The 26,661-nt window shown below is 47.3% G+C and overlaps 1 pseudogene; it reads right to left on the bottom strand.

The window, feature by feature from the left end:
* Nucleotides 1-12,548: 12,548 nt before the first annotated feature.
* Nucleotides 12,549-20,957, bottom strand: LOC143961058 (Ig heavy chain V region 914 pseudogene; annotated as a pseudogene).
* Between the last annotated feature and the right edge of the window lie 5,704 nt (nt 20,958-26,661).

Below are 26,661 nucleotides of genomic sequence, written 5' to 3'. Positions count from 1 at the left end.
AATCTGTTTCCATTCTGGATACCCCGGGACCTAGCACTCGGTCTCAGACCTCCCGGGTTAGAGATGGACAAGATACCCAACAAGGTAAAGGTGGAAGAGGAGAGCTTGAGTGGCTGTGGCCTTCATCAACTCCAGGAAATTCTGCCATAGATCTCCCACCTACTGAGGATACACATGATGGGACACTGAACCCAGAAGCTACAGAGTTCATTCCATCTAGTGGTGTGCCTGAAGGCTGGGAAGATATGCCTAGCATTTACTCAGAAGAGGAAGGAACCGATGTTCCAGAACCAGTGATGCTGTCAGAATGTGTTCCTGAAGTAGAGCCTGTGGCACTAGAGCCTGAAGTCCCAAGAGAACAGAGAGCTCGCCGAGTTGTGAGACCCCCCAAGAAGCTAACCTACTCTCAAATGGGGGAGAGCTCTGAGGACTCTGTTGTGACTGCTAGAAGAAGTGCTGAACGCTCTAATCCTTCCACTGACCCGTTGGTGGAGGGCAACCCCAGCTCACTCTCTGGCACAGTTAGGCAGGCCACTCATGTCAGTGTGACCTGTGGGACAGGGAATCCCACCTCTGAGTTCTGGTGGAAATTCCCTGTACCAACATCATACTCAGCACTTTCAAAATTGGTACAGGATATGTGTTAAAAGTTTATCTTTGGGGACCAAAGAGTTTAAGTGGGGGGAGTGTGTAGTGGGGTCTCTTTAAGAACTATAAAACTACTATTCCCAGAACCCGGCTGGTTCCCAGGATGCTTTGAGTTATGCCCCAGAGACTTATGGGGGAGGAAATATAAGGAGGGGGAGAGGCCTAGTTCGCTCTCTTTGGACACCCCCCTTTCTCCTAGCAAGAGGAGGTCTGTGCTGAACTGCTGAAGGCACAAGGCCTAAAGCCTGGGCCTTGTGCTCTTTTCCAAAGAGCCCTCTGCCAGCTTAGTTGCACCTGAGAGACATTTTCTCATTCCTTGCTGCAGTACACCAGAAGGATTGAAGACTCGGAGGTCAGTGGATTCCTGTTCCTAGACGAAAAGGCAGAGAAACCGGATTTGGACTTGTCCGGGTGGTGAGAGCTGTTTAAAGACAGATGCTTTATCTTTATTATTATACGTTTGGATTACAAAGTTGTTCTTCAAGTGCACCACCGAAAGATTGCTAGCGAATATTGTTTTACTGGACTTCCATCTAGATCAGTCAGGCCTGACTGCATAGGTAGAGAGTGCTGGGTGTTAGTTTACCCATGCGGGGAAGTAGCTGAAAAAGGGCAGCACTAGAGTTGCATAGAAATACTTTATTATGCTGACTACTCTGTTTATCTTTATCACTGGTTACTGCAGGGACCTGTTTATGTGTTGCAATCCAAATGTTTGATTCATGTTATTCCTTTTATAAAAACAATAAGTAAAGTCAGTTATATACTTTCAAGGATTGTCTATGAGCTTGAGTTATCCACCCACGAACACACACATATTTAGAGTATAAGTGATTTAATGTGTATTGCTAGATACTAACTGTGCCAAAGTGGGTAGTGCAGATTGCTGGGGGGGTTGGCGGAGCTGTGCTCAGGACCCAAACCAAACTTGCGGCCCTCTTAAGTGAGGGTATCGCTATACATGTAAGGTTTGAATTTCCCCTCAGTTTTTATTGCAAATTTCCAAATCAGCTGTTCAGCAGTTCAGCTGCAATTTAGATACAGTTCAGATGTGAATTTTTGGAGCAGGCTGCCACCGACATCTTTAACATTAGCTTGTTGTTGAGGAGCAGGCTGAGAAGCTGGCCGCTGCATCCTTAGCCACTTGCTTACTGGGCACTTAAACACCCTTCCTGACCAGACCAATTTTCAGCTTTTGGTGCTCTCACACTTTGAATGACAATTACTCAGTCATGCAACACTGTACCCAAATGAATTTTGTGTCCTTTTTTTCCCACAAATAGAGCTTTCTTTTGGTGGTATTTGATCCCCTCTGGGGTTTTTATTTTTTGCGCTATAAATGAAAAAAGACCGAAAATTTTGAAAAAAAACGCATATTTCTTTGTTTCTGTGATAAAATTTAGCAAATTATAATTTTTTTTTCATAAATTTTGGCCACAATTTATACTGCTACATATCTTTGGTAAAAATAACCCAAATTAGTGGATATTATTTGGTCTTTGTGAAAGTTAGAGAGTCTACAATCTGTGGTGCGAATCGCACAAAATTGATCACATCTGATGTACTGGTGGCCTATCTCATTTCTTGCGACCCGAACAAGTCAGGAAAGTACAAATACCCCCCAAATGACCCCTTTTTTGAAAGTAGACATTCCAAGGTATTTACTAAGATGCATGGTGAGGTTTTTGATGTTGTCATCTTTTTCCCACAATTCTTTGCAAAGTGAAGATTTTTTTTTTTTCTCACAAAATTTTCAATGTAATAGGTTATTTCTCTCACATGGCATGTGTATACCACAAATGACACCCCAAAATACGTTCTGCTACTCCTTCTGAGTATTACGATACCAAATGTGTGAGACTTTTACACAAAACCAGCCACATACAGAGGTCCAATATTGAAATAGCACCATCAGGCGTTCTAGGAGCATAAATTACACATTTCATTTCTCAACCACCTATTACATTTTTGAAGGCCCTGGAGCACCAGGACAATGGAAATGCCCACAAAGTGACCTTATTTTGGAAATCTAACACCCCAACGTATAATCTATGAGGCATAATGAGTCGTTTGAATGGTTCATTTTTTTTCCAGAAGTTTTGGGAAAATGTGGAAAAAAAATGAAAACACATTTTTTTTACGCAAAGTTGTCCATTTATAAGATATTTCCAACACATAGCATGTACATAGCAAAAATGACACCCCAAAATACGTTCTACTACTCCTCCTGAGTATAACTATACCAAATGTGTGAGACTTTTACACAGCCTGGCCACATACAGAGGCCCAATATTGAAATAGCACCATCAGGCGTTCTAGGAGCATAAATTATTTCTCAACCACCTATTACAGTTTTGAAGGCCCTGGAGCACCAGGACAATGGAAATGCCCACAAAGTGACCCCACGTGGCACTGGCGATACGTGGCCCTGACAGATGGCACTGGAGGCAGATGGCACTGGAGGCAGATGGGGCTGACAGATGGGGCTGACAGATGGGGCTGGCAGATGGGGCTGACAGATGGGGCTGGCAGATGGGGCTGGCAGATGGGGCTGGCAGATGTCGCTGGCAGATGTCACTGGCAGATGGGGCTGGGGCTGGCACTGGCAGATGGTGCTGGCTATTTGCTCTGGCTAATTGCTCTGGCAAATGGGGCTGGCAGATGGCACTGTGGCTGGCAGATGGCACTGGCGCTGGAAGGTGGCACTGGCACTGGCGGCACTGGGGCTGACAGATGGCACTGGCGCTGGCAGGTGGCACTGGCAGGTGGCACTGGCACTGGCAGGTGGCACTGGCACGTGGCACTGGCGGCACTGGGGCTGACGGATGGCACTGGTGCTGGCAGGTGGCACTGGCGCTAGCAGGTGGCACTGGCAGGTGGCACTAGCAAGTGGCACTGGCGGCACTGGCACTGGCGGCACTGGTGGTGGCAGGTGGCACTGGCGGCACTGGCACTGGGGCTGACGGATGGCACTGGCGCTGGCAGGTGGCACTGGAGCTGGCAGGTGGCACTGGCAGGTGGCACTGGCAGGTGGCACTGGTGGCACTGGCGGCACTGATGGCACTGGGGCTGACGGCACTGGGGCTGACAGATGGCACTGGCGCTGGCAGGTGGCACTGGCAGGTGGCACTGGTGCTGGCAGGTGGCACTGGCAGGTGGCACTGGGGCTGACGGCACTGACGGCACTGGGGCTGACGGACGGTACTGAGGCTGACGGACGGCACTGGGGCTGACGGACGGCACTGGGGCTGACGGGTGGCGCTGGCAGGTGGCGCTGGCAGGTGGCGCTGGCAGGTGGCACTGGCGCTGGCGGCACTGGCGCTGGCGGCACTGGGGCTGTCGGATGGCACTGGCGCTGGCAGGTGGCACTGGAGCTGGCAGGTGGCACTGGCAGGTGGCACTGGCACTGGCGGCACTGACGGCACTGGGGCTGACGGCACTGGGGCTGACGGATGGCACTGGCGCTGGCAGGTGGCGCTGGCAGGTGGCACTGGTGCTGGCAGGTGGCACTGGGGCTGACGGCACTGGAGCTGACGGCACTGGGGCTGATGGACGGTACTGAGGCTGACGGACGGCACTGGGGCTGACGGACGGCACTGGGGCTGACGGGCGGCACTGGGGCTGACGGGTGGCACTGGCGCTGGCAGGTGGCGCTGGCAGGTGGCACTGGCGCTGGTGGCACTGGCGCTGGCGGCACTGGGGCTGACGGCACTGGGGCTGACGGCAGGCACTGGCGGCACTGGCACTACTGGCAGATGGCACTGGGCTGACAGATGGCACTGGGCTGACAGATGGCACTGGGCTGACAGATGGCACTGGCACTGGGGCTGACAGATGGCACTGGGCTGACAGATGGCACTGGGGCTGACACTGGCACTGGGGCTGACACTGACACTGGGGCTGACACTGGGGCTGACACACAGATCGCTCTCCCTCCTCACACGCTGTCTCTGTGTGAGGAGGGAGAGACACAACAATGGGAGATGATCTCATATGTTTACATATGAGATCATCTCCCATTGGCAGCTGCGATCGCGCTGTGAACGGCCGATTTGATTGGCCATTCACGGCGATCTGTATTTGCCTGTCTCCGAGAGACACGGCGAATACAATACTTCCGCGATGCGCGCCCCTTGTGGTGCGCATTGCGGAAGTAAACACCAGGCCGTCCAGGGACGGCCAGGCGAAGGAACCCGCCCGCTCTAAGGCCATCATTCGGCTATAGGGCGGGCGGGAGGAGGTTAATAATGTATGACTAATCAGCTGTCAGCGGGGTTGCCCCACTGACAGCTGAATGTATAAAAAAAAACAAAAACATTGTCAGTAATAACAAATTGTGAAAAAAAAAATGTGTGGGGGCCCCATCAATCCATACCAGACCCTTTCGGGGGGGCCCTATGCCAAATTTAGAAAAAAAACAGTGTACCCACCAAATCCCCCCTCTGCCCCAAAGCACCTCCCATGTTGAGGGCGTGTGGTCTGGTAGGGTTTAGGAATGTGGACTACCAAACTGCATGCTCGGATAAGGGCCTGGTATGGATTTTGGGGGGACCCAACGCCGTGTTTTTTTTTTTTTTTTTTTTTTTTATATTGGCATTATGTTCTCCTTAAAATCCATACCAGACCCAGAAAGGCCTGGTATGGATTGGGGGACCACCACGCAGTTTTTTTCTGGATTGAAATTGTGTTCAAAACTGATCAGATATCTATGAGGAGGTGAGCTGCCATCTAGATAAAGGAAGGTCTGCAGATGTGGTGTATCTGGATTTTGCAAAAGCATTTGATACAGTTCCCCATAAATTGTAATAAGTAAGGTCCGTTGGCATGGACCATAGGGTGAGTACATGGATTGAAAACTGGCTACAGGGGCGAGTTTAGAGGAAAGTGATAAATGTTAAGTACTCAAAATTATCTGGGGTGGAAAGTGGGGTCCCCGAGGACCAATCCTATATAATTTATTCATAAATGACCCGGAGGATGGGATAAATGGCTCAATCTCTGTATTTTCGGATGACACTAACATAAGCAGGGCAATAACTTCTCCGCAGGATGTGGAAAATTTGCAATAAGTTCTGAACAAATGAATGGGATGGGCAACTACATGAAAAATTAAGTTTAATGTAGAAAAATGTAAAATAATGCATTTGGGTGGGAAAAATATCAGTGCAATCTACTCACTAGGGGGAGAACCTCTGGGGGAATCTAGGATGGAAATGGACTTGGGGGTCCCAGTAGATAATAGGCTTAGCAATGGCATGTAATGCCAAGCTGCTGCTAACAAAGCCAACAGAATATTGTCATGCATTAAAAAGGGGATTAACTCCAGAGATAAAACGATAATTCTCCTGCTCTACAAGACTCTGGTCCGGCCACACCTGGAATATGCTGTCCAGTTCTGGGCACCAGTCCTCAGGAAGGATGTGCTGGAACTGGAGAGAGTCCAGAGAAGGGCAAAAAAATGAATAAAGAGACTGAACTTGTTCTCTCTGGAGAAGAGACGCTTGAGAGGGGATATGATTTCAAAATACAAATACCGTACCGCTGACCCCACAATAGGGATAAAGCTTTTCCGCAAAAGGGAATTTAATAAGACACGTGGCCATTCACTAATATTAGAAGAAAAGCCATTTACTTTAAACTGTGTAGAGGGTTCTTTACTGTAAGGGCGATTAGGATGTGGAATTCTCTTCCACAGGCAGTGGTTTCAGTGGAGAACATCAATATTTTCAAAAAACTATTAGATAGGCACCTGAACGACCACAACATACAGGGATATACAATGTAATACTGACATAAAATCACACACATAAGTTGGACTTGATGGACTTGTGCCTTTTTTCAACCTCGTCTACCATGTAACTACAGTATGTAATATGCAATTCAGATGCATTCTCATAGAAGGCAATAAGTCTGAAATTTGCATTTGAATCTCACCGCAGTGTTCATAAAATGCACAGGACTCTTTTTACTGATGGGTGGCACTGAAGGGCACTGATAGGTGACACCGATGGGCACTCATGATCACTGATGGGCACTGGTAGGTGACACTAATAGGCAGCACTGATCATTGATGGCACCGATTATGAGACACTGATGGGCATTGACTAGCAGCCCTGGTGGGCATTGATGGGTAGCACTGGTGGCCACTGGTAGATGGCACTGTGGGCATTGGTAGGTGGCACTGGTGGAAACTGAATGGTGGCACTGGTAGGTGGCAAGGTGGCCACTGGCAGCTGGCACTGGTGGGCAGAGAAAATGCAGCTGCGGCTCTCTGTGTGAGGGACCGATGTCCCTCTGACAGAGGCCAGTGATTGACTTTTTTTTCCCTCACACTGACAGTGTGAGGGGAAAAAAAATACTGATTACCGATCTTCTGTTTACATCACATGATGAACCATCACTGGCTGACACCTGATCACGTGGTAAGGGGCCGGGATCAACCTCTTACTCTCATAGACTCGGTGATCACAGAGCACGCCGCATGTGACCCGCAGGGATGCGCAGACAGAGCTTGCTCGGAGGGATGTCCATAGACTTCCTCCCGCCGATTAACGCCCGCGCTGTAGTCATCTTTCAGCTATAGTGCAGGCGGGAAGTAGTTAAATATTAAGCTAAAAAGAAAAAGAAAACATATAATTTTCCCCAAAAAATGCTAATAAACCAATGATAATTGAGATAATGTATTACATTATCTCACAAGTGTAGAATTAATGCTTGAAATGGATGAAAAAATAAAATTGTCTAACGGTTACAAAGTTACTGGTCTGACTTTTTCTTTAAGCTCCTTCCCCCACATCCTAGGCAGTCTTATGCCGCGTACACACATAGCCGACTATCCGGTGGACTTAGTCTGGCGGACTTCCCGCCGGACTGTCCGTCTGACTTTCCGTACGGGCTACTTGCCCACACACGGCACTTTTTCAGTGGACTAATACGGCGTACTAAGTCCGCCGTACTATCCGCCGTACTTTTGAAATGAACGGACTCGCCCACACACGCGGAGGAAAGTCTGCTCATTTCGAGCGGGTCTCCAGGTAGGCGGGGCCCGCGAAGGAGACGTCGCTGACCCCGCCACCTGGTATGGACTTAAAGGGGAACCCCAAAGCCGAAAAAAATCAGCGTGGAGGTCCCCCCAGGTCCACATCAGACCCTTGTCCGAGCACGCTACCCGGCTGGCCAGGAAAGGGGGGACGAGCGAGCGCCCCCCCTCCTGAGCTGTACCAGGCCGCGTGCCCTCAACATGGGGGGTGCCTTGGGGAAGGGGGGCCGCACGGCCCCCCCACCCCAAAGCACCTTGTCCCCATGTTGATGAGGACAGGGGCCTCTTCCTGACAACCCTGGCCGTTGGTTGTGGGGGGGTCTGCGGGCGGGGGCTTATCGGAATCCGGGAGCCCCCTTTAATAGGGGGGCCCCCGGATACCGGCCCCCCCACCCTATGTGAATGTGTATAGGGTAAAATGTACCCCTACCCATTCACCTGTAAAATAAAGTAAAAAGAAACACAACACACAAGATAAAATAGTTTATTGCACAGCTCCGGGGGTCTTCCATCTTCGGGGGTATTCTCGCCGGACTCCTCCACTATATTCTGCTAGCTCTTTTACTAGCGGAGGAGCCCGGCTTTCTTCCTCGCCGCCGGCCTCTTCTTCCGACTTCGGGGGTCTTGTCCCCCTCCCGGTCTTCTGTCGCCGCTGTCGTCGTCGTCGTCGCCGCCTTCTGTTCTTCTGTTCTTCTCTTCTCTTCAGATGTTGACTCGTCGCTCCCTCCGCTCACAATGACGGGGACCGGACACGCGGCGACTTATATAGGGACATCACCGGATGATGTCCCCGCCCATTATGGTGTCACAGTCCCAGAGGATGCTGGGACTGTGACATCAAAATAGGCGGGGACATCATCCGGTGATCCCTTCCCCAAGGCACCCCCCATGTTGAGGGCACGCGGCCTGGTACGGCTCAGGAGGGGGGGGCGCTCGCTCGTCCCCCCCTTTCCTGGTTGGCCGGGTAGCGTGCTCGGACAAGGGTCTGATGTGGACCTGGGGGGACCCCCACGCCGTTTTTTTTTTGGCTTTGGGGTTCCCCTTTAAGTCCATACCAGGTGGCGGGGTCAGCAACGGCTTTGGGGTTCCACTTTAAGTCCATACCAGGTGGCGGGGTCAGCGACGTCTCCTTCGCGGGCCCCGCCTACCTGGAGACCCGCTAGAAATGAGCGGACTTTTCTCTGGATGGGAAAAGTCAGTTCATTTCAAAAGTACGGCGGACAGCACCCTGCACCTCTGGACCCCTTTACATTACACAGGACCTTGTGCCTAAGGACCTCTTTACATTACACAGCACCCTGCACCTCTGGACCCCTTTACATTACACAGGACCTTGCACCTAAGGACCTCTTTACATTACACAGCAGCCTGCACCTCTGGACCCCTTTACATTACACAGGACCTTGCACCTAAGGACCCCTTTACATTACACAGCACCCTGCACCTCTGGACCCCTTTACATTACACAGGACCTTGCACATAAGGACCCATTTACATTACACAGCAGCCTGCACCTCTGGACCCCTTTACATTACACAGCAGCCCGCACCTCTGGACCCCTTTACATCACACAGCTCTTGTACCTCTGGACCCCTTTACATAACACAGCACCCTGAACTTCCTGACCCCTTTACATTACACAGCCCTTGTACCTCTGGACCCCTTTACATTACACAGCACCCTGAACCTCTGGACCCCTTTACATTAACCAGCCCTTGTACCTCTGGACCCCTTTACATTACACAGCACCCTTCACCTCTGCACCCCTTTACATTACACAGCCCCTCACAGCTCTGGAACCCCTGCATGTTACACAGACCACCTACAGTGCAGACCCCCCTCCCTACCATACAGACCCCCATCTACAGTGTAGACCCCCCTACAGTACAGAATCCTCCCCTACAGTGCAGACCCTCCTACAGTACAGACCCCTCCACCCTACAGCGCAGACCCCCCCTACAGTACAGACTCCCCTACAGTACAGACTCCTCACCTACAGTACAGACTCCTCACCTACAGTACAGAACCCCCTACAGTGCCGAATCTTCCCATACAGTACAGACCCCTCCCCCTACAGTGCAGGACCCCTCCTACAGTGCAGGACCCCCTACAGTGCAGACCCCCCTACAGTCCAGGACCCCCCTCTACAGTGCAGACCCCCCTACAGTGCAGGACCCCCCCTACAGTGCAGACCCCCCTACAGTGCAGGACCCCCTCTACAGTGCAGGACCCCCCTACAGTGCAGACCCCCTACAGTGCAGGACCCTCTCTACAGTGCAGGACCCCCCACAATAAAGAAGGACCTAATGACCCATAATGTACCTTGAGCCAAAGGCAGTGGCATTGCAGGGGGGAGGTGCGAGCAGCACCAAAGTGGAGTGACATCTGTCGGCTCAGTGATCCGGGACCCGGCGCAATAATCCCCTTCTCTCTGTGGTCACGTGACTCACGTCGCGCCGTTCTGATCAGTCCCGGCAGCGGCTGTCACTCACAGCCGAGCAGAGTGAAGCCGCCTCCCCCTCCTTGTCTACACAGTGCTGTGCATGGAGGAGGGGGAGGTGGCTTCACTCTGCTCGGCTGTGAGTGACAGCCGCTGCCCGAGACTGATCAGAACGGTGCGACGTGAGTCACGTGATCACAGAGAGAAGGGGATTATTGCGCCGGGTCCCGGCTGCCATCACAGCATGAAAAAAACTAAAAATAAAAAATGAACAAACAGTCAGCGGCCGTTTCAAACATAATGTAGGCGCCGGCCTGGGGGGAAATTTCCACCCTGCCCCCTGGCCCAGCCCGCCCCTGGGTGAAGCTCATAGATGGGAGAAGGAGGTGGGACTGTAAGAGGCTGTGCACGCTGCTGGTAAAATTCTGAGCTGGGACAGTAGTCAGTAAACTGAGCACAATCATACATTTACAAACTTTCTATAGCTTTACACTGCTATGGGCTGTCCTCCCCCCCCCCCCCCCGATGGTGGCACTGCCTCCTCTCTAGTTCATGTTCCTGGGAACTCAGACAGAGTCACCAGGAGTAGTGCAGAGAGTGGGAGATGAAGGAGGCAGTACTGATCACAGACTGCGGGAGGGAGCACGGAGCTTGAGCACATGGCTGGATAAGGAGGTGAGATCCAATGATGAGTCTGTGTAAGGCAGCAGTGTGATACAGAGTGTGTGGCAGGGGGAGCAGAGAGTCAGAGCATTGTTTGTATAAGGCAGCGTCGTGATCCAGGGAGAGGGGGGAGCAGAGAGTCAGAGCATTGTTTGTATAAGGCAGCTGTGTGATCCAGGGAGAGGGGGGAGCAGAGAGTCGGAGCATTGTTTGTATAAGGCAGCGGTGTGATCCAGGGAGAGGGCAGGGGCGGATCCAGGGGGGGGCAACAGGTCAATTGCCCCCTCCGAGAATACCGCCAGCTGATAACTGCACGGCCGGTTCTGTGGGTGCAATCGCGGCCGGTTCCGCGGGTGCCAACGCGGCCGGTTCAGCGTGTACCCGCGCTGAGTGGACGGGTGAGGGGGGGCAGCTGGGTGGCTTAGGAGGGCTGCTGGCCAATCAGGAAGCCAGCAGGCAGGGGAGCAGGGAGATTACATCATCTCTCACTGCCCTGCATCCCTCCAGTTCCGCCCTCACTGTGCAGGAAGATGTGTGCAGCAGAGAGATTACATCATCTCTCTGCTGCCTATCTTCACTCTGGACTCAACAAAAGACCACCTTAGCAGAAAAGTGACACAGTAGGTGACAGTACGCAATGTGTGGTAGGCTACGTGGCAATCCGCAATGTGTGGCAGACTACGTGGCAAGTGGCAATCCGCAATGTGTGGCAGGCTACGTGGCAAGTGGCAATCCGCAATGTGTGGCAGGCTACGTGGCAAGTGACAATCCGCAATGTGTGGCAGGTGACGTGGCAAGTAAAAATCCGCATTTGGTGACAAGTGACGTGGCAAGTGACAATCCACATTTGGTGGCAGGCGACATGGCAAATGACACCCTCAGGGCTCCCACTGATTCTGCATTATGGTGAGTTGAACCATTTAATTTTATATTACAATGTATTAATAGAAATAATGCGCTTTAATCATCCTGACACCATAACAACCATGGTGCCGTAATGATTGAAGCGCAAATACCAGCCATTTCCCATATAAATTGCCCCCAAAAAACATATTTTATAGCAGTGCCCTTCCCGAGATTAGACTCTGGATCCACCCCTGGGAGAGGGGGGAGCAGAGAGTCGGAGCATTGTTTGTATAAGGCAGCCGTGTGATCCAGGGAGAGGGGGGAGCAGAGAGTCAGAGCATTGTGCATATAAGACAGCAGCGTGATCCAGGGAGGGGGGGCAGAGAGTCTGAGCATTGTGTGTATAAGACAGCAGCGTGATCCAGGGAGAGGGGGAAGCAGAGCGTCAGAGCATTGTTTGTATAAGGCAGTGGTGTGATCCAGGGAGAGGGGGGAGCAGAGAGTTGGAGCATTGTTTGTATAAGGCAGCGGTGTGATCCAGGGAGAGGGGGGAGCACAGAGTCGGAGCATTGTTTGTATAAGGCAGCAGTGTGATCCAGGGAGAGGGTGGAGCACAGAGTCGGAGCATTGTGCGTATAAGACAGTGGTGTGATCCAGGGAGAGAGGGGCAGAGAGCTGGAGCATTGTGTGTATAAGGCATGTAAAATTCCTGTTACTGGCCCACAAAATTGTGAGTTTAGTTGTCTGTGAGGTCCAAGGCATAGTACATATCCATTCTTACAGTCTGGTAGGAATATAAAACTGCTTTTATATACTGTATCTAGGATTTAACTTTAGATACGTCTACTGCCACCTACTGATTAATTGAGAGAAGGAAAGACTAGTTTTTGTTCCATGTAAGAGATATTTTGATCACTGTGTATACCTTGCACAGTAATACAATGCAGTGTCTTCTGTTTTCATGTTGTCCACTTTCAGATACAACATGTTATTAGTGTTATCTCTGGAAATTGTAAATCTTCCTTTAACATCATCTGGATAGCGTTTGGTATTCCCATCTGTGCTAATATCACCTAGGTATTGTAATTTTCCTCTGATCTCTCTGACCCATCTCATCCAGTAGTTGCTGAAAGCAAATCCAGAAGCTTTACAGGTCAGTGTGTGAGAGTTCCCCGGCTTTATCACCGCCGGCTCTGATTGGGTAAGTTGTTCTGCAGACTGGACACCTGAAATCATACAAGATAAAGTTATATATGAGAAAAATGTCACTTTATCTCTACATGACTTTCACCTTTAGGATCATCTCACCTGATAACCAGATCACTGCAATAAAGAGGCTCAGTAAAGTCTTCATTATTGTGAATAATATCTATCTGAACACGTAGGTGATGTATTGACATACTATCTGCTTATATATTCTAGCAGAGATTGCAGAACAGGACATGACATCATCTAATTTACATGGGATGTTAAATGTATGTGCCTTCTGCTCTGATATGAGTTTGTGTCAGAAAATGTGAGTACAAACAACTATAACATGGGGTGGCACAGTGGTGTAGTGGATAGCACTTTCGCCTAGCAGTAAGAAGGGTCACTGGTTCGAATCCCAGCCACGACACTACCTGCCTGGAGTTTGCATGTTCTCCCTGTGCCTGTGTGGGTTTCCTCCGGATACTCTGGGTTCCTCCCACACTCCAAAGACATGCTGGTAGGTTAATTGGATCCTGTCTAAATTGTCCCTAGTATGTATGAATGTGAGTTAGGGACCTTAGATTGTAAGCTCCTTGAGGGTAGGGACTGATGTGAATGTACAATGTATATGTAAAGCGCTGCATAAATTGATGGCGCTATATAAGTACCTGAAATAAATAAATAACATCTATGTAATTCTGGAACTTTTCTAACACTCATTTATTGCATGCTTGTTCAGGTTGAAGGTATGATAAAGTACTTATTTAACCACTCGGTGTCCACGCTATAGCCGAAAGACGACTGTAGCGCGGACGCCAATTGCCGGGAGGCCATCCCTGGATGTCCCCCTGTTTACTTTAGTGGGTATTGGGGAAGTTCTGTGCTGGCCATGTCCGCTGGACACAGCCAGTCACAGATCGCTGTAAACGCCCAATCACAGCGGCCGTTTACAGTTTACAGCGGCCGTTTACAGCGCTATCGGCGTGCCCAATGACAGATGATCTGTCAGATGTGAGGAGGGAGAGATGAACGGCTGCAGCGGCCATTAGGTAAAAACAATAAAGTGCACACAATGTCACTGCCACCTGTCTCCAGTGCCACCTGTCCCCAGTGCCATCTGTCCCCAGTGCCACCTGTCACCAGTGCCAGCTGTCAGTGTCATTTGCCCCAGTGCCACCTGTCAGTGCCATTTGTCCCAGTGCCACCTGTCAGTGCCATCTGTCCCCAGTGCCACATATAAGTGCCATCTGTCATCAGTGCCACATCAGTGCCACATGTCATCAGTGCCACATAGTGCCATCTGTCATCGGTGCCATATCAGTGTCACGTGTCATCAGTGCCACATATTAGTGCCATCTGTCATCAGTGCTACGTATTATTGCCATCTGTCATCAATGCCACCTGTCAGGGTCACATGCCATCTGTTATCAGTGTCACATTCATCAATGCCACGTATCAGTGGCATCTGTCATCAGTGTCACGTGTTAGTGCCACGTATTAGTGCCATCTGTCATCAGTGTCATGTATTAGTGCCACGTGTCATCAGTGCCACGTATACGTGCCATCTGTCATCGGTGCCACATATTGGTGCCATCTGTCATCAGTGTCACTTGTCATCAGTGCCACATATTAGTGGCATCTGTCATCAGTGCCACATCAGTGTCACGTGTCATCAGTGCCAAATATCAGTGCCATCTGTCATCAGTGCCATATCAGTGTCACTGTCCTGGTGCTCCAGGGCCTTCAAAAGTGTAATAGGTAGTCAACAAGTTAGATGTGTAATTCATGCTCCTAGAACACCTGATGGCGCTCCCTGCATTTTGGGCCTCTCTGAGTGGCTAAGCTGTGGAAAAGTCCCACACATGTGGTATTGTAATACTCAAGCGGAGTAGCAGAATTTATTTTGGGGCATCATTTGGGGTATACACATGCCAAGTGAGAGAAATAACCTATTACAGTGACAATTTTGTGAAAAACAAAATCTTCATTTTGCAAAGAATTGTGGGAAAAAATGACAACATCAAAAACCTCATCATTCCTCTTACTAAATACCTTGGAATGTCTACTTTCAAAAAAGGGGTCATTTGGGGGGTATTTGTACTTTCCTGATTTGTTCGGGTCACAAGAAATGAGATAGGCCACCAGTACATCAGATGTGATCAATTTTGTATGATTTGCACCACAGCTTGTAGACTCCTAACTTTCACAAAGACCAAATAATATCCACTAATTTGGATCATTTTTACCAAAGATATGTAGAAGTATAAATTATGGCCAAAATTTCTGAAGACAAATTAATAATTTGCAAAATTTTATCACAGAAACAAAGAAAAATGTGTTTTGTTTTTTTTCAAAATTTTCGGTCTTTTTTTCATTTATAGCGCAAAAAATAAAAAACCCCAGAGGTGATCAAATACCACCAAAAGAAAGCTCTATATGTGGGGAAAAAATGACAAAAAAATTATTTGGGTACAGTGTTACATGACTGAGTAATTGTCATTCAAAGTGTGAGAGCACCGAAAGCTGAAAATTGGTCTGGTCACGAGGGGGGTTTAAGTGCCCAGTTGTCAAGCGGTTAAGGCACAACCAAACAACCAGCATTTTTAGAGGGATTCCAGCATAATACATTTCTATGATACTTACCACCATCTAGTGGAAATATGCAGTACTTTCCATTTTAAATCAATGAAAAAAACATGTATCCAGCATAGGAAATAGCCTAATAACAACATTTGTTTTTGTTTTTGTTTTTTGCTCCATTCACACAGAAGAAATATACATGCCTTTTCACTTGGTAAATTGTCATGCATTTTATAAATACACTATTAACTATTTAATATAGGTGATATTTCAAATAAACTCAAATAAAGCACTTGCTGTCTACAGTAACCAAACTGACCTGCAGGTACTATTATTCCTCTTTTAACTTACAGCTGGAAGTAAATGGTATATTTATTCACATTCTTCTATATATGAGACACGGGGCTTTAGGAATTTTTCCAATAGCCTTTAGATCTGTTGCTGTTACTTCCACATGTCAGTTTGGGGCTTTATAAAAAAAAAGGTTTAACAAAAAAAAAAAGATGTCACAGCTAAAACGACCTGAGACAGCTTTTTTCAAGTTTAAATTAATCAGACTGGTGCTGCTAAAGCCTTTAAGTCAAGTTAAAGTGATTATAAAGCTTTGTTTAAAAAAATACAAATAAAAAACAAACATGTCTATACAGTGATTTGGCACAGAGTGGCCCTGATCCTCTGCTTCTGCCCCCCCCTCCAGCGCTCCTCCTCGTTTTGAGTGCCCCCCATGGAGAGCCGCTCTCCCGAGCCCTCCTGCGGCATCCATTGACACAGACAGCAGGACTCAGCCCTGCCCCCCAGCTCCCATGTCACTAGATTTGATTGACATTGGCTGCTGCTGCTGCTATCAATATATCCAATGAGGACCTAAGATGGCGGCTGCAGCTGCTGTGCTCATCCCTGTCGCTGGAACGATCGGGTTCAGGTAAGTAAAAGGGGGGATCTGGGGGGCAGTTGCATCACAAAAGTTTTTTCACTTTAATGCATAGAATGCATTAGGGTGGAAAACCGTGTTGGTTTGCAACCCCTTTAACCACTTTCAGACCGGACCATTTTGCTGGTAAATGACCAGAGGTCTTTTTACAATTTGGCACTGCGCTGCTTTAACTGGTAATTGCGCGGTCATGCAATGTTGTACCCAAACAAAATTTGCGTCCTTTTCTTCCCACAAATAGAGCTTTCTTTTGATGGTATTTGATTGCGTCTGCGATTTTTATTTTTTGTGATATAAACGTAAAAAGACCGCAAATTTTGAAAAAAATGATATTTTCTACTTTTTGTTATTAGAAAAATCCAATAAACTAAATTTTAGTCATACATTTAGGCCAAAATGTATTCAGCCACATGTCTTTGGTAAAAAAAAAGTCAATAATTGTATATTTATTGGTTTGCGCAAAAGTTGTCACATCTACAAACTAAGGTACGTTTTCTGGAATTTACGCAGCTTTTAGTTTACGACTGCCTATCTCATTTCTTGAGGTGCTAAAATGGCAGGGCAGTACAAAACCCCCCCAAATGACCCCATTTTGGAAAGTAGACCCCCTAAGGAAATTGATAAGTGGCATGTTGAGCCCATTGAATATATATATTTTTTTTTTTACACAAAGTTGTCACTAAATGATATATTGCTCACACATGCTATGGGCATATGTGAAATGACACCCCAAAATAAATTCTGCTGCTTCTCCTGAGTACGGGGATACCACATATGTGGGACTTTTTGGGAGCCTAGCCGCGTACGGGGCCCCGAAAACCAAGCACCGCCTTCAGGATTTCTAAGGGCGTAAATTTTTGATTTCACTTCTCACTACCTATTACAGTTTTGAAGGCCATAAAATGCCAAGATGGCACAAAACCCCCACAAATGACCCCATTTTAGAAAGTAGACACCCCAAGCTATTTGCTGAGAGGCATGTTGAGTCCATGGAATATTTTATATTTTGCCACAAGTTGCGGGAATATTACAAACTTTAATTTTTTTAAAAATTTTTTTCACAAAGTTGTCACTAAATGATATATTGCTCACACATGCTATGGGCATATGTGAAATGACACCCCAAAATAAATTCTGCTGCTTCTCCTGAGTACGGGGATACCACATGTGTGGGATTTTTTGGGAGCCTAGCCGCGTACGGGGCCCCGAAAACCAAGAACCGCCTTCAGGTTTTCTAAGGGCGTAAATATTTGACTTCACTCCTCACTACCTATTACAGTTTTGAAGGCCATAAAATGCCAAGATTGCACAAAACCCCCACAAATGACCCCATTTTAGAAAGTAGACACCCCAAGCTATTTGCTGAGAGGCATGTTGAGTCCATGGAATATTTTATATTTTGCCACAAGTTGCGGGAAAATTACAAACTTTTTTTTTTTTTTTTTCTCACAAAGTTGTCACTAAATTATATATTGCTCACGCATGCCATGGGCATATGTGAAATGACACCCCAAAATAAATTCTGCTGCTTCTCCTGAGTACGGGGATACCACATATGTGGGACTTTTTGGGAGCCTAGCCGCGTACGGGGCCCCGAAAACCAAGCACCGCCTTCAGGCTTTCTAAGGGCGTTACAGTTTTGAAGGCCATAAAATGCCAAGATGGCACAAACCCCCCCCAAATGACCCCATTTTGGAAAGTAGACACCCCTAAATTTAGGGGTACACTAGTGAGACTAGGTAATAAATGGCGGGTGCCCTGAAACTATAAAAAAAATAACTAACCAACCAGCGTCACCTGTAACAGTTATATGGTGATCACTGGTGAAAGGGTTAACTAGGGGGCAATCAGGGGGCTTTATGCGGTAGTATATGGGGGTCCCTGGCGCTATAAAAAGCTGCGGCGAACCTAAATACCTACCTGCCTAACTAGCGTCACCTGTGACACTAATACAGCGATCAGAAAAACGATCGCTTATTAGGCTGGGTTCACACTGGAGCGATGCGGGAACGCCACGAATCCGCGGCGGGTTCCCTCATCACATGCCTCCCGGCGGCAGTTCACACTGCCCTATGCGAACTGCTGGGAGTGTCAGTGAAATTTTAATGACACCCCCAGATCAGTTCGCATATCGCAGTGCGATCTGCAAACTCGGATCGCATGGTGTGAACACCCATGCGATCCGATTCTGCTGCGGACCAAAAAAAGGGTCCCGTGCGAGTTTGCGGCGGGTGCGACACGAATTCAGCCATACTATCTGTATGGCTGAACTCGAATCGCACAGACATCGGATGTGATTTGCACTGCAGTGCGGTGCGAATCACATCCGTTCTCATAAACCGCTGCAATGTGAACCCAGCCTTAGTGACACTGGCGACGGGGGGTGATCACGGGGTTAAACCTTTATTGGGGGGGTTAGGGGGGTACCTTAGAACTAAAGGGGGCTAACCCTAACTGCCCTAACAGTTATTACAGTCACAAATGACACCCGCCGGGTGATCAGGGGGTTAAACCTTTATTAGGTAATAAATGGCGGGTGCCCTGAAACTATAAAAAAATAACTAACCAACCAGCGTCACCTGTAACAGTTATATGGTGATCACTGGTGAAAGGGTTAACTAGGGGGCAATCAGGGGGCTTTATGCGGTAGTATATGGGGGTCCCTGGCGCTATAAAAAGCTGCGGCGAACCTAAAATACCTACCTGCCTAACTAGCGTCACCTGTGACACTAATACAGCGATCAGAAAAATGATCGCTTATTAGGCTGGGTTCACACTGGAGCGATGTGGGAACGCCACGAATCCGCGGCGGGTTCCCGCATCGCATGCCTCCCGGCGGCAGTTCACACTGCCCTATGCGAACTGCTGGGAGTGTCAGTGAAATGTTAATGACACCCCCAGATCAGTTCGCATATCGCAGTGCGATCTGCAAACTCGGATTGCATGGTGTGAACACCCATGCGATCCGATTCTGCTGCGGGCCAAAAAAAGGGTCCCGTGCGAATTTGCGGCGGGTGCGGCGCGAATTCAGCCATACTATCTGTATGGCTGAACTCGAATCGCACAGAGATTGGATGTGATTTGCACTGCAGGGCGGTGCGAATCACATTCGTTCTCATAAACCGCTGCAATGTGAACCCAGCCTTAGTGACACTGGCGACGGGGGGTGATCACTGGGTTAAACCTTTATTGGGGGGGTTAGGGGGGTACATTAGAACTAAAGGGGGCTAACCCTAACTGCCCTAACAGTTATTACAGTCACAAATGACACCAATGCAAAAAAAAATAAAAAATGACATTGGTGTCACTGTGACTGGGGGGCAGGGGTAATTGGGGGGGTGATCGGGGGGTGTGAGTGTGCCTGGCATGTTCTACTGTGTAGTGACGTGTTGGTGCAACTCACCGATCCTCTCTCCTCGGTGTCGGAACGAAAAATACCGACACGGAGGAGAGATTACATCACTTCCTCTCCTGTGTTTACATTACAGGAGAGGAAGTGATGTCACGATGAAACTATTCGTCGGGAGCGATCGCGAGGGGGTGGCCATGAATGAATGGCCGCCCCCTCATCCCGGATCGCTCGCGAACGAATACCGACCGCCGCAGGCACCGGGCGGGGGCCCGATCGGGCCCCCGACCCGCGGGAAGGCAGGGACGTACAGGTACGCCCATATGCCTGCCCGTGCCATGCTGTCGACGTACATCGTCGTGCGGCGATCGGGAAGTGGTTAAATACGTTTAAAAAATTCATTACACATCTAATTAATGTGATGCCAGAATTTGGTGTCCCTATTGCTGTCTGTGAAAACAGTATTATTTTGTAACACTACATACAGCTTAAAGGCATCTCCTAAACATGTTGTATATATAAATGATACTTTGCTACAATGTAAAGTAGTGAGTGTATAGCTTGTATAACAGTGTAAATTTGCTGTCCCCTCAAAATAACTCAACACACAGCCATTAATCTCTAAACCACTGGCAACAAAAGTCAGTACACCCCTAAGTGAAAATGTCCAAATTGGGCCCAAAGTGTCAATATTTTGTGTGGCCACCATTATTTTCCAGCACTGCCTTAACCCTCTTGGGCATGGAGTTCACCAAAGCTTCACGGGTTGCCACTGGAGTCCTCTTCCACTCCTCCATGATGACATCACAGAGCTGGTGGATGTTAGAGCCCCTCACCGCTCCTTCACCTTCTGTTTGAGGATGCCCCACAGATGATCAATAGGGTCTAGGTCTGGAGACATGCTTGGCCAGTCATCACCTTTACCCTCAGCTTCTTTAGCAAGGTACCAAGGCAGTGGTCATCTTGGAGGTGTGCTTGGGGTTGTTATCATGTTGGAATACTGTCCTGCGGCCCAGTCTCTGAAGGGAGGGGATCATGCTCTGCTTCAATATGTCACAGTACATGTTGGCATTCATGGTTTCCTCAATGAACTGTAGCTCCCCAGTGCCGGCAGCACTCATGCAGCCCCAGACCAAGACACTCCTACCACCATGCTTGACTGTAGGCAAGACAAACTTTGTACTTTGTCTTTGTACTTCTCACCTGGTTGCTGCGACACATGATTGACACCAACTGAATCAGACCACAGGTCGTGGTTCCAGTAATCCATGTCCTTAGCTGCTTGTCTTCAGCAAACTGTTTGCAGGCTTTCTTGAGCCCCGTACACACTATCAGATTGTCTGCTGAGTTTTTCCTTCAGATTTACCAAAACCATGTAATATGAGGTCAAACCTTAGGAGTTTCAATGTGTATGCAATCAGGCAGGCCCTTCTACTACATGGTTTTGGTAAATCTGAAGGAAAAACTCAGCAGACAATCTGATAGTGTGTACGGGGCTTTGTTCATCATCTTTAGAAGAGGCTTCCTTCTGGGATGACAGCCATGCAGATCAATTTGATGCAGTGTGCGGCATATGGTCTTAGCTCTGATAGGCTGACCCCCATTCCCTTAAACCTCTGCAGCAATGCTGGCACCTAGGGGTGAAACTGATGTTTGAGCTGATCATAAGTTCGACTCGAACATAGGGTGTTCGACTGTTCGCCAAGTAGTGGACAATTTGGGGTGTTCGCGGCAAATTCGAAAGCTGTGGATCACAATTTAAAAGTCTATGGGAAAAATCTAAATTGTTCATTTTAAAAACTTATATGCTTGGTATTGTCATAAAAAGTGTTTGGGGACTTGGGTTCTGCCCCAGGGGGCATGTACAGTGGGTACCACCAATATTGTGTGTCAATGCCTCTGTTATCGGCGAGATTGAGACCCGTGAGCCCCATTGCAGGAGCCATCGCTGAGCTGTGTCGCTCCTCCCACTCGCCACTCCCCCCGCTCGTGCTCCTCAATACATTCCTATGAATGCACGGTATCTCGTAGGGGCGGCGAGCGTCAGAAGCACAGCTTACAGCAATATCGGCAGCACCTACTGTATCAATGCAAAAAAAAGTTTCTAAAAAGACCGTTTTTTTCAGGAGCAGTGATTTTAATAATACTTAAAGTGAAACAATAAAAGATAAATATTCCTTTAAATTTTGTTCCGGGAGGTGTCTATAGTATGCCTGTAAAGTGGCAAATTTTTACCGTGTTTAGAAGAGTCCTTGCACAAAATGACATTTCAATAGGAAAAAAGTAATTTAAAACTACTTGCTGCTATAATGAATTGTCGGGTCTCAGCAATACAGATAAAAGTCATTGAAAGAAACGGCATGGGGGTCCCCCCACAAATCCATACCAGGCCCTTTGGGTCTGGTATTAATATTAAGGGGAACCCTGAACTAAAATTGAAAAAAAATTGCGTGGGGGTCCTCACAAATTCCATACCAGGCCCTTCATGTCTGGTATGAATATTAAGGGGAACCCTGCGCCAAATAAGAAAAAATGACACCAAATTTAACACACCTGCTCCCCATTCACACCTCAGACCTTGTAACACTAACGAGTCACATGACACTGGGGTGGGAAATGGCTAATTGGGCCCAGTTTGGACATTTTCACTTAGGGATGTACTCACTTTTGTTGCCAGCGGTTTAGACATTAATTGTTGTCTGTTGAGTTATTTTTGAGGGGACAGCAAATTTACACTGTTATACAAGCTGTACACTCACTACTTTACATTGTAGTGAAGTGTCATTTCTTTAGTTTTTGTCACATGAAAAGATATAATAATATATTTATAAAAATGTGTGGGGTGTACTCACTTTTGTGCGATGTATACTGTACTCTGTATAAGTAAAAAGTGTAGCAGTGCTGAAAAAGAAAAAAGAAAAATCTATATATAAACCTGATATAAATAAAAAATATAAAAAATGAAAAATCAGCTCATATGGTGAAAATATCATCAAATCTCATAATTACAAAAATAATTTAGTGTGGGAAAATGTTTCTCCCTATGAATATATAACCAACAAAAATAGAATACGTGAATATCACAAATAGCTGATAAGTGAATATCACAAATTAGAATTAAGTGTAAATAAAAACATCCAATATATATATATATATATATATATATATATATATATATATATATATATATATATATATATATATATATATATATCACATAGAAAATAAATGAATAAATAAAATAATTAATATACTCATTGAAAAAGTCTGATTCAATTGAAAATAGTCCAATTCAAGTGAGAAAAATCCAATTAAAGTGACTTCGTAATAACGCCAAAACATCTTTAATCGTGAAAAGAAAAAAAGAAGAAATAAGTGTCCATATGAATCCACCACCAATGTGACCACCGTAAAAAATGGAGGCTTACCAGCCAGCAAGCCTTTAGGGCTTGCGACCTAAACCCAATCGGGGGCCTTTTAATTTTAGAGATGTATTGGGTGCCTTTAATTCGGACCTCCTCTCTCTGGGACCCCAAGGGCAATCATGGGAAACCCAAAAGAGAAAAGCTCACCATGGCATAATATCGTAAAGACACGTATTCAATTAAAAAGAATTGCACTTACAATAAGAAGTAAACCAAAAGCAAAATAGCCGGCTGGCTGTATACGAACGCCCGTCCAAGAGACCAGGTACGCAGAGACGTCAGCACGCCAAACTCCTCCCCTTGGGGTCTACATGTGTACTCCGGTGAGCTAGCTGAATATTTCTCATTGCTGGAGTAAGGTGTTCAGTTGATTCCTAATAACCGTGTCGGGCTGTGAGTTTTGGAAATAGGTTCAAATTACCAGCTGCTCCTGCAGGGGTAGCACTACATATTATTTATGTGCCACTAACTGATTGTTGTAATTTTTTTCTTATTAGTAACTAAGCTGGACTTGTGTAATTTAGGGCACAATATACTCTTTTTAACATACAGTTTGATATGTGTGTTTCATCGCTTACCATTCCCAATTGAAATGGGTATTGATTAATAATATAGATATTATTTAATAATATGTTGTGGAAATGTTTTATGAAGATGTATTGGATGTATTTTAATATGTATTGTCATAAGAGTCCCCCCAGTTTTCGTTCTCCCCCAGCCCACTCTAAAGAGCTGACTGGGGTGGACTGACGCTGGTTGAGACCTGTTAGTAAAGTAGTAAACTTCCCGTTGTTTGGAGAGAGGTGTTTGCAGAGTGGGGGAATGTCCGCCAATGGAAGGGCCCCTGTGCATTGCACAAATGATCGTCCGAGGGGATATGTTTGCTCTACAAAGATCGGTTATGGGCGGATGTACGCTCATTGTCTCTGCTGTGTCTGATTAGCACATGTCGGGATTTGCAGCGTGCATCTGCAGATACCCTTCCATCCACAAGGAAGGGTAGCATAATCCAGGTATACATTGTTCTCTGGAACAATGTATATTAAGTATTTCTATCAACAGAATTGTAGTCATCATTCATTGGTTATTGTATAAATTCATTTATTCTGTGTCATGTCTTTATTTGGTCATTAACATCCTGTGTTTTTCATTTTCCTGTGAGATCACAAACTGTGTAGGAGGGGTTTAGCTGTTGGAGGCAAACCCTCCAGGGTGTAGCTTCCTGTTTATGTCTAAATAAAAGAACCAGGCTGACCACCCGCAGGGGAAGTGATGCTGATGGAACTGAGAACGTAAGAAGGATGGTCATGTCTGTTTATTTGGATGAGTGGGTTGATAGGCATTATATCATTAAGATGGAAATGGGTGCTTATTAGCACAATAGATGTGGCTGTGTGCATAGCATACAGCCAAAATTCTACCACAAATATTTATATTAGTTGTTTTAATCACACCTATCTCTTACACCCATGGCAGTGACCAGCCCCACCATTCCCTTTTTCTTTTTTCTTTTTTTTAGTTTGTCTATTAGTAATAAAAATGGACAGAGTTTAAAGAAGTATCACCAAAACTACAAAATCCTTGTTTAAACTCCCAGGAGATAAAGTGTATAATCCCTTTCTGATCCATGCTGTGGTTGCTGAGCTAGCATGGTAGACAGTGCACTCCTTCCCCCCACTACTGTTCGACTAAAGTGCTAAAAAGGAAACAAAAATATAATGAGGTCTGAGTGACAGCACTTGTCACTGGAAACAGGCGCACTTTAGAGACCAATGCTTTCATTCAGTGCAGCAAATGGAAGAATCTGCTCAGATCACAAGACAAAGATCAGGCAGCATGTAGACAGGTACCTACAGAAGGATTAAAGTTTTTGCTATGCTGACTCATGTTCTGCAGTTATGTGGGTCATGTCTGCTGTCTTTCCTGTGAAACTGTTACAATGTAGATGTGTGGTGGATCTGAGGGACTAATTGGCTAGATTTTCCCGCCAATTTTCAACAGAGCCATATAAAAAGGGCCCCAGAATAGAGCCTCTAGATATACTGACAATATGTAGGCTGTTATGCTAAGGGGGGGGGGACCAGTTGGGGATTCCTGAGGGACTGGGTGCCTGAGGACTCTTAACTACCAATCTTGGATTTACTGCCTTTAAGGATTTTTGCCAAACATGAATTATAAGGCTCTGTGCTACCTCAGGTGCATTATTTACCAATCATGGACACTGCCTCTAATGGACACTAAGGATTATCTGCTGTTATTCAGACATGATTACCCTATGGGCACTAAAGCACCTTGTACAGGGATTCATGTTAAAAGCTGTGTCAGGAAGGGCTAGCCAATACCCAAGATGGCGACAGAAGAAGGTGAGCTGTGACCTCAGCCAGAACACCTCTGGTGCATCTACGCGCAGGTGTGTGCACGCGCGCAGTGTCACCAAGGGCATGCCAGTGCTCAAGATGGAAATCCAAGACAGTCTGTTTCCTTAGCCAGATTGCCACCAGTGCACCTGTGCGTGCCTGTCTGCTCTACCAGGGGGCCTCGAGTCAGAGATGTAAAAGAGGTCATCCGCTGCATATCAGGCTCTACCGTCAGATATGTGACAGTAGCAGACAGCCATGTCTGAGCCTGTGCAGGGACCCTCTCCCATGGAGGAACTTTGCCAGCACTTGGCCGGCCTGATGCAAGCTGTCAAGGACTTACAACGGGGCTATACCCAGCTGGAAGGATGCTTACAGACTCTGTCTGACTCCATGGCTGCCCAGGGACCACCACAAGCCTCCTCCTCTTTGCAAGGAACCTCCTCTGCTCCGGCAGTGGTCATGCTCCCACCTGAGCCCAGAGTACCAACTACAGATATATTCCTGGCGTAGCCCACCACCTTCTGGAGCAGAAGGCCGAATGTCTATCAGACTTAGCCTCTTTTTTCAGTGCCATGGCCCAGCTGTGTGAAGACCCACTCATTACAACAGGTGGTAGAGAGGTGGAGGACTATGTTTCATCGCCAGCAGAACCTATGCATGTACTGTGGGGGATCAGGACATTACATGAGGTTGTGCTCAGTTAAACCTTGTAAGTGCCTCAAAACCACTTCTTCTTCTCCAACTCCGAGTGTGCTCAACAATTCTGCTCATCTTACTCTCTCCATTTCATTACAGCTGCCAGGAGGGCCTATTCAGACTTTCGCCATAATTAATTCCGTGGCCTGCAGCTGTTTCATGGACCTAACCTTTGCTGCCAGACATCATATCCAACAAGCCAAGTCTCAGAAGCTTTCTGTCCATCTGGCTGATGGGTCCATTATTAAATCCGGAGCAGTTACTCACGAGACCATTCCTCTGCTTACCACCATTTCCAAGGATCATCAGGAACTGCTATGTCTGGATGCTATCACTTCTCCTTTGTTCCTGGTCATCCTTGGTATGCCTTGGATGAAAGCCCATAATCACCACATTGATTGGGCCACAGAAGAAATTAAGTTATTCTCCCCTTACTGCATCCAGTACTGCTTACAGACCCCCTGTGGTGTACCTGCTCTGCTATGCCTGGACA

Source organism: Lithobates pipiens, unplaced genomic scaffold (assembly GCF_037356315.1).
Source record: "Lithobates pipiens isolate NorthernLeopardFrog02 unplaced genomic scaffold, aLitPip1_a1.2 Scaffold_11, whole genome shotgun sequence".
Taxonomy (NCBI): Eukaryota; Metazoa; Chordata; class Amphibia; order Anura; family Ranidae; genus Lithobates; species Lithobates pipiens.
Note: the sequence above shows the minus strand (reverse complement) of the source record. Positions and strands in the feature narration are given on the sequence as shown.